Source organism: Equus caballus, chromosome 5, assembly GCF_041296265.1.
Source record: "Equus caballus isolate H_3958 breed thoroughbred chromosome 5, TB-T2T, whole genome shotgun sequence".
In the NCBI taxonomy this organism is placed as follows: domain Eukaryota; kingdom Metazoa; phylum Chordata; class Mammalia; order Perissodactyla; family Equidae; genus Equus; species Equus caballus.
Window position 1 is genome coordinate 104,496,642 of NC_091688.1, and position 11,605 is coordinate 104,508,246.

General features: G+C 43.7%; 1 long non-coding RNA gene across 1 annotated transcript in view; it reads left to right on the top strand.

Moving 5' to 3' along the window:
• LOC111773637 (uncharacterized) overlaps positions 1-10,058 on the top strand; it is a 52,359-nt gene extending 42,301 nt beyond the window's left edge. Inside the window, exons 5-7 of the long non-coding RNA XR_002808344.2 lie at positions 5,441-5,545; positions 6,005-6,209; positions 6,447-10,058. This is a non-coding gene — a long non-coding RNA (uncharacterized lncRNA). The remainder of the gene's footprint in view (positions 1-5,440; positions 5,546-6,004; positions 6,210-6,446) is intronic.
• The last annotated feature ends 1,547 nt before the right edge of the window (positions 10,059-11,605 follow it).

An 11,605-nucleotide genomic window follows, 5' to 3' on the forward strand; every position in this document is an offset into this window, starting at 1 on the left:
TTCGTGAAACCTCCCTCTCCTTCACCCCCTATAACCAACGCACCACCAAGTCCTGCCAGTTTCCTTCTAAAATATTTTCAGATCCATAATGTCAGAGAAGCATCTCCAGTTTCAGTCTTGTTAGCCACGTCCAAGCGCCCTGCTCCTCTCTCCCGAATCGCAGAACAGGCCTGTCCTCTTCATCAGCCGTTCACACTGCCCTCCAGTCTACTCTTCACAGACAGAGCGTTTGTAAATGCGAGTCTTGTCACGTTACTTCCCTGCTCAGATACCTTAATGATTTCCTACTGCTTTTGTGAAAAAGACAAAATCTATTTGTTCATCGCCATGTACCAGGAAGCCAGCATTAAAGCACTGCACATAGTATTAACTCAGTAAATATTTGTGGAATGAAAGATCCTTGGTTTTTTTTGACAGTATTAGTCTGGCTGCTGTGTAGAATGAAGTGGAGGGAATAAGGGCGATTGATAGGGAGACATTAAAGATAAGGAGATTAAGAGGAAAGAGATGAGGATATTCCAGGAAGGGAGAACATTATGGGCAAAAGATGGAGTATGGGAAAACTGGGGTAAACGAAATGGAAGAAAAAAATTGAAGAAATGGTGTTGGACTCAAAATTTTACTCAGGGCTGTCATATACAGAACTTTTTGAATATCTTTAAGGCAGTGACTATGAATGTCTTAGCTGTGGACCATTTACTCCACACATTCCCACTTCTCAACTCGGAGATTTTAATGCTAATACATAATCTGAGAGGAATGTGCAAAAGAAAGTTTGTAATTTCTAGTGAAAAATATGAACTTGTATGCATTTTTTAATATAGAACAGTGCTCAATGACCTCAAAATAACTCAATAATTGTGTTTATTAAGCTTTTTTATTTCTTTTCTATTGGTTCCCTCTGATATTTTGTTTCTCTGTTCCTCTTATTTTCTTTTGGGTTCTTTGATTGTTGTTTTAGAATTCAATTTTAATTTATCTCGACTTTTTTGTTATACCTCTTTGCATTATATTTTTAGTGGCTGCTCTAGAGATTAAAACAAACTCCTTAATTTTAATGTTAACAGTATTTTACCTCCATGCAAAACGTGAAAACATCATAACTATGTAGGTCCATGCCTCCCACTGCTTCCCAGTAGGCTGTGGTTTTCGTATATATTTCATAATTCCCACAGACAGTATTTTAATTTTTGCTTTAGATAGTCATATAAAGAGAAGTTAAGAGGAAGACAATCTTTTATATTTACTCAGGAATTTAATACTTCCAGTGATAGTCATCTTTCCTGAAGATCTGAGTTTCTGTTTTATTGCTTGCCTTTGGTCTAAAGAATTTAATTTTTTTTTAAAGATTGGTACCTGAGATAACATCTGTTGACAATCTTCTTTTTTGTTTTTCTTCTTCTTCTTCTCCCCAAACCCCCCAGTACATAGTTGTACATTCTAGTTGTAGGTCCCTCTGGTTGTGCTCCGTGGGACGCTGCCTCAGCATGGCCTGATGAGCGGTGCCATGTCCGCACCCAGGATCCGAACCTGCGAAATGCTGGGCCGCCAAAGCGGAGCAGGTGAACTTAACCACTCGGCCACAGGGCCAACCCCTAAAGAATTTTTTTGAGACTCTCTTATAAGGTGAAAAATTCTTTTATTTTTATTTTATCTAAAAATGTCTATTTCATCTTCATTCTTAAAGGATATTTTGGCTGGGTTAGAATTCTGGGCTGACAGTTTCTTTCAGCACTTTGAAGATGTTGATACCCAGGCTTCCGCCTCCATGACTTTTGATGAGAAGTCAGAACTCATCTGAGCTGCTCTTCTGTTAGGTATCATGTGTCCTTTCTCTTCGGTTGCTTTCAAAATGATCTTATTTTGGTTATCAGTAGGTTAACTATGATTTGCTTAGGTGGGATTTTCTTCATTTTATTCTCCTTGGAGTTTATTGAGTTTCTTGACTTTGTAAACTTACATTTTTTATGAAAGTCAGGGAAATTTTGCTCATTATTTTCTCTGCTTCTGTTGTCTCCTCCCGCAGCTCTAATTACATGCACATCACACAATTTGATGTGGTCCTATGGGTCCCCAAGGCTTTGTTTATTTTTTTTCCTTCTTTTATCTCTTCTTTTTCAGATGATATATTTTCTATTTATTTTCAAGTTGGCTGACTGTACTATATTCACTCTGCTGTCAAGTCCATACAGTGAAATTTTAAATATTGTATTTTCAGTTCTAGGATTTCTTTTTGCTTTTTAATATTTTCTATTAACTTTCTGAGATTTTGTATTTTTTATTCATTATGACCATAGTTTCTTTTACATCATTGGGCACAGTTATAATAATTGTTTAAAGTCCCTTCTTGCTAATTCCAAATTCTCAATCATTTTGAGGTTGGTTTCTGTTGATTATAGTTTCTTGTGAGAATGGATTACAGTTTCCTGTTTCTTGTTTGTTGAGTGATTTTGGACTGTATGTGGGACAGTGTTACTGTAACATTGTGCAGGTTCTGGATTCTGTATACGTCTCTGAAGAGTGTTCATTTTTCGTTCTGACAGAATGTTAACTTGACTGGGTTCAGACAGAAAAATTTGTCCCTTTGGAAGATTTTCAGGTTTTATTTCAGCTCTGTTATTTTTATTTTAGTTTCTAATAATCTGCTCCATGTGTGCATGATTCAGAGGTGGGACAGAGGTTTGGACAGAGTTTATGTGCAGAATTTGGGGCTTCCTACTCTTTTTCTCTCCTTTTTGAGACCTCCCCCACTTGCTTTCCAGCAGTGTTGGTTACAGTGAATTTTGTTACCTAGTTTTCAGGACAGAAAGAGCAGCTTTTCTACTGGAGTTTTAGCTATTTGGTGGTGCCAGCTGTGGCCTGCTCTCAGGGTTAAGTCTTTAAAACAGTGAAACTCACCCTGCTCTTCCCTTCTCTCCGAATCTCTCTGCTCTTTTACTTTCCAGTAACTTCAGGTATTTGTTCGTGTTTTGTTTAGAGTGTGGTATTATCTGTGGGATGGCTGGCTCAGCTGGAGCTGTTTTAGCCATACCAGAAGCATAATGCTGTTATACCAACTTTGAATGGCTCAAATTCACAGGCAACACCAATCAAGCATTACCATACATTAAAAAATTGTGATTATGTATAAATCTGCTTTATCAGTGAAATACAGGTGATGCATATTTGAACCAGAGTGTATGATGTCAAAGTCTAGCGTTAGACTATTAGATAACCCATCAATATCTACTGCACGGTTAAGCAAACACCCCACAACAACTTAAGTTGATATTGCTGCTAAAGCAACAGGAAATGATCATTACAAGCAAGAATGGCAGAAAGAAGCCAGTGTCCACCCAGAGCAGTGCTGGTGATGCAGTGGTCACTGTGGGTCCTTGCCGTAAAGTGCCGGTGATCCTACGCTCCACAGTAGGGACTGTGCAACATAACGGGACGTTTTGAGGAAGTCAGCCTTCTTAGCAGAAAATGGAATCCACATCCTTGGGAGACTCTAATTTTAGTTTATAATAATAAATTTTATAACCTTTAATATCTCACTCAGTAGATAACTTATTAGTAAGTTGGAGATATATGGAATTTTACACCTTTAGGAACTACAGAAAAGTACGAATTTTGAGGACTGCTAATAGGAGGGAGTTATTTGGCCACTGGCCCGTCTCTATCCTGGGGGCTCCGGGCCCTGAGGTGTTTGCTCCCTTTGGTGCATCTTTCTTGCTCTTGGCTGAGGAGGTGAGACAGGTCAGAGACTGCTCCCATGGCAGAGACTGGAGAAGAACTGAGGGGTGGGGTCAAGCACGTTCTGTTCTGACTTGCACTTACTTCTTGTCACAACTTCTCAGAAAGTTTTTCCATGGCTTCGGAATAGGAAGAGCCAAGAGTTGTATGTCAGGGAGCAGTCGAAGTAGGCAAAATGGGACAAAAATCGACAGAGGAGAGACTTCACGTTTCTCTGAGTTCTCTTCACATTGACTCTGGAGTCAACTGCATGTTTAAATCCCGCCCCGTCATGGAGCTGTGTGCCCCTAACAAGTTACTTAGCCTTGTTTGGCCTTATCTCCTCATCTGCAACATGGGGATGGTAACAAGAGGATCCGTCTAAGGAGATGTTCATGGGATCAAATGCAATAAACTGTGGGGGCACTGAAGTCGCTCTCAGGGGTCTCCTAGTTGTTTGGCGCCATGTCTGGCACATGGTAGGTGTTCAATAGATATTTGATATTAAATCAATGAATAAATAGTATAGTAGCTGAAACAGAAAACTCATGATCAATCGAAGTTTCTTCCCTTTCCAGCCAGCTGGCAACGTTCGGTCAGACACCAGTAGGGTTCCTTTGACAGATGTGAGGAGAGCCTGCCTATCGTTCAAAACTCAGGGCGGGACGCAGCTGGCAGTGGGTATCAGGCGTGAAGAAGACAGATCCCAGCCCGTGGGGCTGGCCCCAGGCGGTACTGTTAAAAATGTTCGTGGTTATTTTTACGACATCTTGAATGAGTGTGTTTCACATCTTTCAAAGCACTTTTTCACACCTACAATTTTGCTTGTTTTTAGGATGAGTCTGAAAGAAAAGCTGCTGGTGTGTCATGGATGCCAATTATGTGTCAGGTGCTATATACGTGTGTGTATATACCTACAAATTACATATACATGGATCTGACATATAATTTATTTGTATTGCCTGCCAGTCCTATGAAGGCTGCACAGGACTGAAAGGAGGGAGCCTAGAGCTGTTCTGCCTTTAATAACTTGGAGCAACTCACTCGATGTTTATGGAGATGTTTCCTTATCCTGAATCCTAGTCTCACTGCTGACTGTAAAACTTTGGAAAATATACCTAACTGCTCTTTGCCTCTGTCCTCATCTGCAGGATGTGGATAATAGCACACATCCCATAAAGTAGTCCATGCACTTGACACACATTTATTAAGTGCCTACTATATACCAGGCTTTGTCCTAGGAGCTTGGGGCACATTGGTGAACAAATGAGATGGAGACCATTACAAGGTTGAATGGAGTTAATAAGTGCAAAACAGTGCCTGTCATAAAAAGAACAATCAATACGAGGTGTTACTATCTTAAAAATGAACAGATAGCACTTTCTATGTAGGTCAGCCTGGATTTTAGCACATGTAAAGGGCACTATTATAATTTAGAATTTTTTTCTTCTCACACAACCTGGCTTTTAAGATAAGGAACTTGCTAACGATTCAGGAGAGTGAGCTTTGAGTTGGCAAAAGATCCATGTGTCTGTATTTTGCTCCCTCTTTCCTGGGCTGATCTTTCTTGCTTGGCCTTAATTGTAGGAGGCTGTCGGAGAATGTGATTCCCAGGGCAAAAGCGATTTATAGGGGAATGAGAAATACATTGGTTTAATATCATATCTATTATATCAGGCACATAGTAAATGTTTAATAATGAATTGCTTCTGATTATGTCTTTTAGGAGTTCCTTAAAGGGATCTAAGAAAAAAGCTTAAGTCAAACAAATGACTTACCAGGGGTAGGACACTTTGGCGATATAGCTTCTTGTAGATGGAGATCATTGAGAGTAAGTAAATATTCACAGGAAACCATAAAACATACACTGCGAAGGCCAACAGCCTAAATGAAATGGAGCTGTCCTTGGAAGGGGTCATCTTTCCTTAATGGAGAACCCGAAGGATTGACCCGGAGTGTGTTAGAGAAACAGAAATTTCACAGGTTTGGTGACTTTAGCAAATCGATTTCTTGTCCTATTCTCCAGGCATGCCTGTGAAGTAGAGTTAAAAGTCAATACTTTGGGATTCTTGTTCAATAGAAATATGAAAACTTCTCAACAATTTAATAAGCAAATGTAGAAAGAAGCTTTTGATTATTTTCAACAATAGGAATTTGTGGGGATGTGTGCAGCGATGAGGGGTTGCAGTGTGTTCCTGGAATGCACTGCTGGTTATCTGCACAGCAGAAACTTTTGTGATCAGTCATTTTATTGGAATGCCATTAAATGGTCTCCCTGCCTCTCTCTTAGCCTCCGTGACTGGCGTTCACCTGGGGCTACAGGAAGAACTTTCTCACGCAAAGATGAAAGTCTTGGCAGCTTGGCACATTGGCTAGATTTGAGCAGGAAGTTGGGTGTAATAAGTAAAAGAACTCTGTGTACACTTGGAAACTGGCTATGATTCCAAGATTGGGAGAACCGTAGAGACCGATGGAGACCAGCAGGTGGAGAGCAGGTGAGGGGCGATCACAGACGTGTCTGTGGGGCCGACATTAGCGTTTTGTTGGTCTTCCTGGAGCTAATCAGTGCGGCATCTGGGAGGTGGGCTACGTTCAGCGGTCTGGGCGTGAAATGGACACGATGGCCGTTGTGCTTATTGGAGGATTGTCCGCTCCACCATCCCCACCGTCTCTAAAAACCACGTTGCCATCTGTGAGCCTCATTTGCTTCTTTCTTTTCAACTTCCCTCCAGGATGAAGTTAACACATCTGCCTTGAAGAACTTTGCTATCACCTCACAGTGTGTTTATTTAAAAACAAACAGAAATGAAGACCGGCCTCAAACTCCAACTGGCTGTGGAGACAAAGTCATTACAAACCCCTGTGAGCAATGCCTTTGCATGAAGCCCCTGACTGGAGTGTTAGATAGCAAGACCTTCCCCTCTTGCAGGCATCCAGTGCAGGATGCCTGTGAATGGGTTAATGCAAATGAGCCGCTGGAATCAGAGTGGGTGGGACCACAACCCTGCAGCAGCGATAAAGCAGCGATTCCCAAGCCCTGTTAAATGTTAGAACCACCAGCGAACTTATTAAAATACAAATGTCAGACCCCACTCACGGAATTATTGTCTCTTGGGGTGAGGTACTCCTAAATTTTTAGTCTGAATTTTCTTCATATTTTAGTCTGAAGCACAGAGCAGTTTAGGGGCTACTGGGATCGTGCATCAAAATGATTTCTCTCTATTAGCGTTTTCCCAAGTGTGGTCTGTAGTCCAGTTGCATCTGAGTGGGAGGGGGAGGAAGAAAGGCCTCGTAAAGTAGATTCCCGGGCTGCCCTCCAGTCCTGCTGAATCTGCATTCCAACAAATGCTTCAGGTGATTTTTCTTTTCATTAAGACTTTGTTATTTTTTTAGAGCAGTTTTAGGTTCACAGCAAAATTGAGAGGAAGGTACAGAGATTTCCCATATACCCCCTGCTCCCCCACATGCACAGCCTCCTCCTTTATCATCATCCCCACCAGAGTGGGACATCTGTTACAACTGGTGAACCTGCACTGACACGTCATTCTCACCCAAAGTCCATAGTGTACCTTAGGGTTCACTCTTGGTGTTGCACATTCTGTGGGTTGGGACAAATGTCTGATGATGTGTATCTACCATTATGGTATCATACAGAATAGTTTCACTGCCCTAAAAATGCTCTGTGCTCTGCCTCTTCTTCCCTCCCCCCAATCCCTCACATCCCTGGCAACCACTGATCTTTTCACTGTCTCCATAGTTGTGCCTTTTCCAGAATGTCATAGAGTTGGAATCATACAGTGTGTGGCCTTTTCAGATTGGCTTCTTTCACTTAGTAATAGGCATTCCAGGTTCCTCCATGTCTTCTTATAACTTCATAGCTCATTTCTTTCCTATCTTTTAAAAATTTTTTTGGTGAGGAATATTGGTCCTGAGCTAACATCTGTGCCAGTCCTCCTCTATTTTGTATGTGGCATGCTGCCACAGCATGGCTTGATGAGCAGTGTGTAGGTCCATGCCTGGGATCCAAACTCATGAACCTTGGGTTGCTGAAGTAGAGCATGCGAACTTAAGCACTAAGCCACCAGGCCTGTCCCTGCTCATTTCTTTTTAACTCTGAATAATATTCCCTTATCTGGTGTACCACAATTTATTTATCCATTCGCCTACTGAAGGATGTCTTGGTTGCTTCCAAGTTTTAGCAATTATGAATACAGCTGCTATCAACATCTGTGTTCAGGTTTTTGTGTGGACATAAGTTTTCATCTCCTTTGGTTAAATACCAACGAACATGATTGCTGGATCATATGATAAGAGTATGTTTAGTTTTGTAAGAAACAGCCAAGCTGTCTTCCAAAGTGGCTGTACCATTTTGCATTCCCACCAGCAATGAATGAGAGTCCTTATTGCTCCACATCCTTGTCAGCATTTGGTGGTGTCACTGTCTTGAGTTTTGGCCATTCTAATAGGTGTGTAGTGGTATCTTAAAGTTGTCTTAATTTGCATTTTCTCAATGATGTATGAGGTGGAGCACCTTTTCATATGCTTACTTGCCATCTGCATATCTTCTTTGCTGAGGTATCTGTTAAGGTCTTTGGTCCATTTTTTAATTTAGGTTGTTTGTTTTCTTGTTGTTGAGTTTTAAGAGTTCTGTGTGTATTTTGCATCAGTTCTATATCAGATGTGTCTTTTGCAAATATTTTCTCCTAATTTGTGACTTGTCTTCTCATTTCTCTTGATCAAGTGATTCTTATGTCAAAAGAGTTTGAGAACTACTATTGGGTATTCACCTACGAATGGACAATAGTTGGGGATGGGGGAGATTCACATTGTTTGACTAGACCCTAACAATCACTGGGGTGAGGCAGGGAGCTAGCTCTGCTGGGAACCCAGTGCATCCTAGGTGAGGTACTTGGCAATTTACCAATACAGTCTCATGTTTTCCTTGATGAAGCCATGTTATGAGGCAGACATTAGGATACTCATTGGAGAGGGCCTTATTTGGGGTCCCAGAGTTAGAAGTGGAACCAAGGTAGACGTTTGGGTCTAATTGACATGAAATCCTCACGCTGCACCAATTCTGTGCTGTCCATCTGTCCTGAACCCCGTCCGTCAGGAGAGCTAAGTTTTCACCCCTCTCTGAGAAAACTGCCTCTGCAGCCTCAGCTGCGTCTCCGGCCTCGGTCTCCTCGCTCTTCATCTTAAGTGTTGTGTAAGGATGTGGCTCTGCTTTCCACATGGTCTTCCTTCTTAAACATCTAGTAAAAGTCACTGGACCCCAGAAAGAACGTCCAGGGGCCTGGGCTTCTGAGGGACGTGTGTTCTCTTCTCTGCGGAGTAACTGTCTGAAGTTGACATTTAAATGATTAAAAAGGAACTCTATTTTCCTTATATGTGCAGGCAGCCTGAGACAGAAATCCAGTGTGTTGAAGATGTATCGGCATTATTTATTTACTTTTGTAATTTAGCACGCTCCCAGTCACCTGCTCTCGAAGTAGGGCCATATATATTCACACCAGCAAAGTCTCAAGAGGCTTATTCAGCGAAACTGGAAAAGTAATAAATGTTCTCACATTAGCTATGGCTATTTGCCTCTACATTCCCGATAAATGATGTCTAACCTCTGGGGCCCTCTGTGACCAGGAAAGGTGAAGGCCCTTTTTCCTAGATGCCTGTTCTATTTGTAATGCAGCCTGCCTCCGTCTAGCACTCAATGCCTCTGGGAACACTAGCAGCGGCATCTAGGCAGCCGGAGATTTCTGTGGCTCTCTGTCACCTCCACCTGTGCCCACACTGTCCTCACTGTCCAGCGGGGACTGAAGCCAGGACCTGGGATCCTCACCTTCATGCCCTCCAGTGTGGCCAGCCTTCTCTGAATGATTTCCTCTGGCCCAACCCATGTTGCTTAGCTCTGTGGGCCCCCAGACTCAGCACCATACCCCAGGTTTTCTGACTTACTCTTTCGTCTCCTCGCACCCTGGTCCCTCACTGGTGGCCCCGTGGGATGCAGTCCCAGCCGGCAGTCAGCACCCAATACTTAGGTGGTGGCTGGCTTGGTTGGTATCCTGCCTCACAGCTACTGACCCCTGGAGGATGAGATGGGCAAGGGCTTCCAGGAAGATGAGGTGACCACACTTTCTTCCCAGGAACGGTCCTCATCGACTTCCTTATCCCAAGATGGTTAATAGGAACAATTTCTTTCACTTACAAAACAGCCCTGGTTCAAATGATTGTATCGTCACTCCATATGTAATGTTCTCTGTCCCACGGAAGTGGAGCTGCAGTGTCACACCCAGTGTCCAAAAGGCACAGAATTGCGCACCAAATAAAGAGCTGCCTCTGGTGAATTTTCATGCGTTCTGGAGATTTTCAGATAGAGCTGCTCCTGCACAGTCCTGGGTGCACCACAGGCGTAGTAAACGGAAGTCATCATGTCACTAAATGTGGGCACTCGTCATGTTTCCTAGGTTAATGTGGGTAGTGAGCGAGCCAGCACGGCACCCGCACGCCCGTGGCTCACGCCGAGCTCTGTGTTACGTGGAGTCCCAGCACCTACTTTCCATTTTGAAGCGAAGTCCTCAACTTCTCTGAGCAACTTATCCTTTCCGTTTTCCATGGCCTGACTGCCTCATGCACCAATGCTGTAGCTCATTTTCAGAGAACGAGAAGTCAGTGTTAAACCGACAGAAGATGCCGTTGCTGCAAAGACAGAACCAAGAGGTCTGGATGTAGTAACTGTCTGTAGCCGCAGAATCCAAGGGGAAGCAGGAGAAACAGCACAGGAGAAGAATGTCTATTGGGGTTTTGCAAATGATGATGATTTTATTCAAAGAAGGGGATGTGGGGTGAAGAGGGTAGAAGGCTCGGGGGAGCTCTGAAAGCCCTCTTCGTTATGATTTGTCTTGAGCTGTCTGGCTGCAGCGACGGCCTCTGTTTCAGATGATTTGGGAGAAGCGCTCTGCCCTCTTGGGCCCAGAGGAAGTGTGTGCCCTCGGAGGCGCCGGATTCCAGGTCTTGGAAGGAACGGCAAGCCTTGGAGCAATCACATGGCCTCTGCTAGGAATGCATTCCTGGGGATTTGTGGTCTCCCCATCTGGGCTGCAGGTGACGGAGCGGGATTAGATCGGGGAGGAGGAACAGGCCCGAGAGGGGATCCGAGACCCTGGATCCGCAGGGGCCTTAGCTGGATTAACACGAGGGCTACGTCACGGCCGAGCAGAGGAACTTCTGGCTCCCAGCGGCAGCTCACCTGGGTCCGGTGCTGAGAGCAGGCCGTGGGGCTCTGAGCAACCATAGAGGAACCCCGAGTTTGGAAGTGAAGGAGGCAGAAGACTTCTCAAGCACCAGAGGTCAGAGGAGCGAAGCCACACATACGGGCAAGAGCAAGGAGGAAGGGCCGGGGTTGTCATAGTGATGGAGACACCTTGGCGGGAAATTAGCTGCTAAGCACTTGAGGAAAGATGAGAGTCTGCGGCCCCTTAAATATGAGAAACCACTTGTAAGCGAAGGCCCGAGTTTCTAAACAAGTCCTGTGTCCTACATCCTGACTCAGAAGTGGTTAATTTAAAGAAGGCTGCACTGAAAAGACTGGGTTCAAGCCCTGGGCCTCTCCTTAACCCCCTACCTAACGTGTCTGGATATGTTCCATTGTGTCTCTGTTTCTTCACTTAGAAGAATTGGACTCTGGATCTGTGCTGTCTAAACTGGTAGACACATGAGATTACTCAAGTTCAAGTTTAAATTAATGAAATGACAAAGTTCAGGTCTCCAGTCACACGAGTCACCTTTCAGGCAGTCGCAGCTATGTGAGGTTAGCAGCTGTGGTGTCGGACGGGGCAGGTAGGGAGGGTCTCCGTCGCTGCACACGGTTCTTCTCAACACTGTCACCCAGATG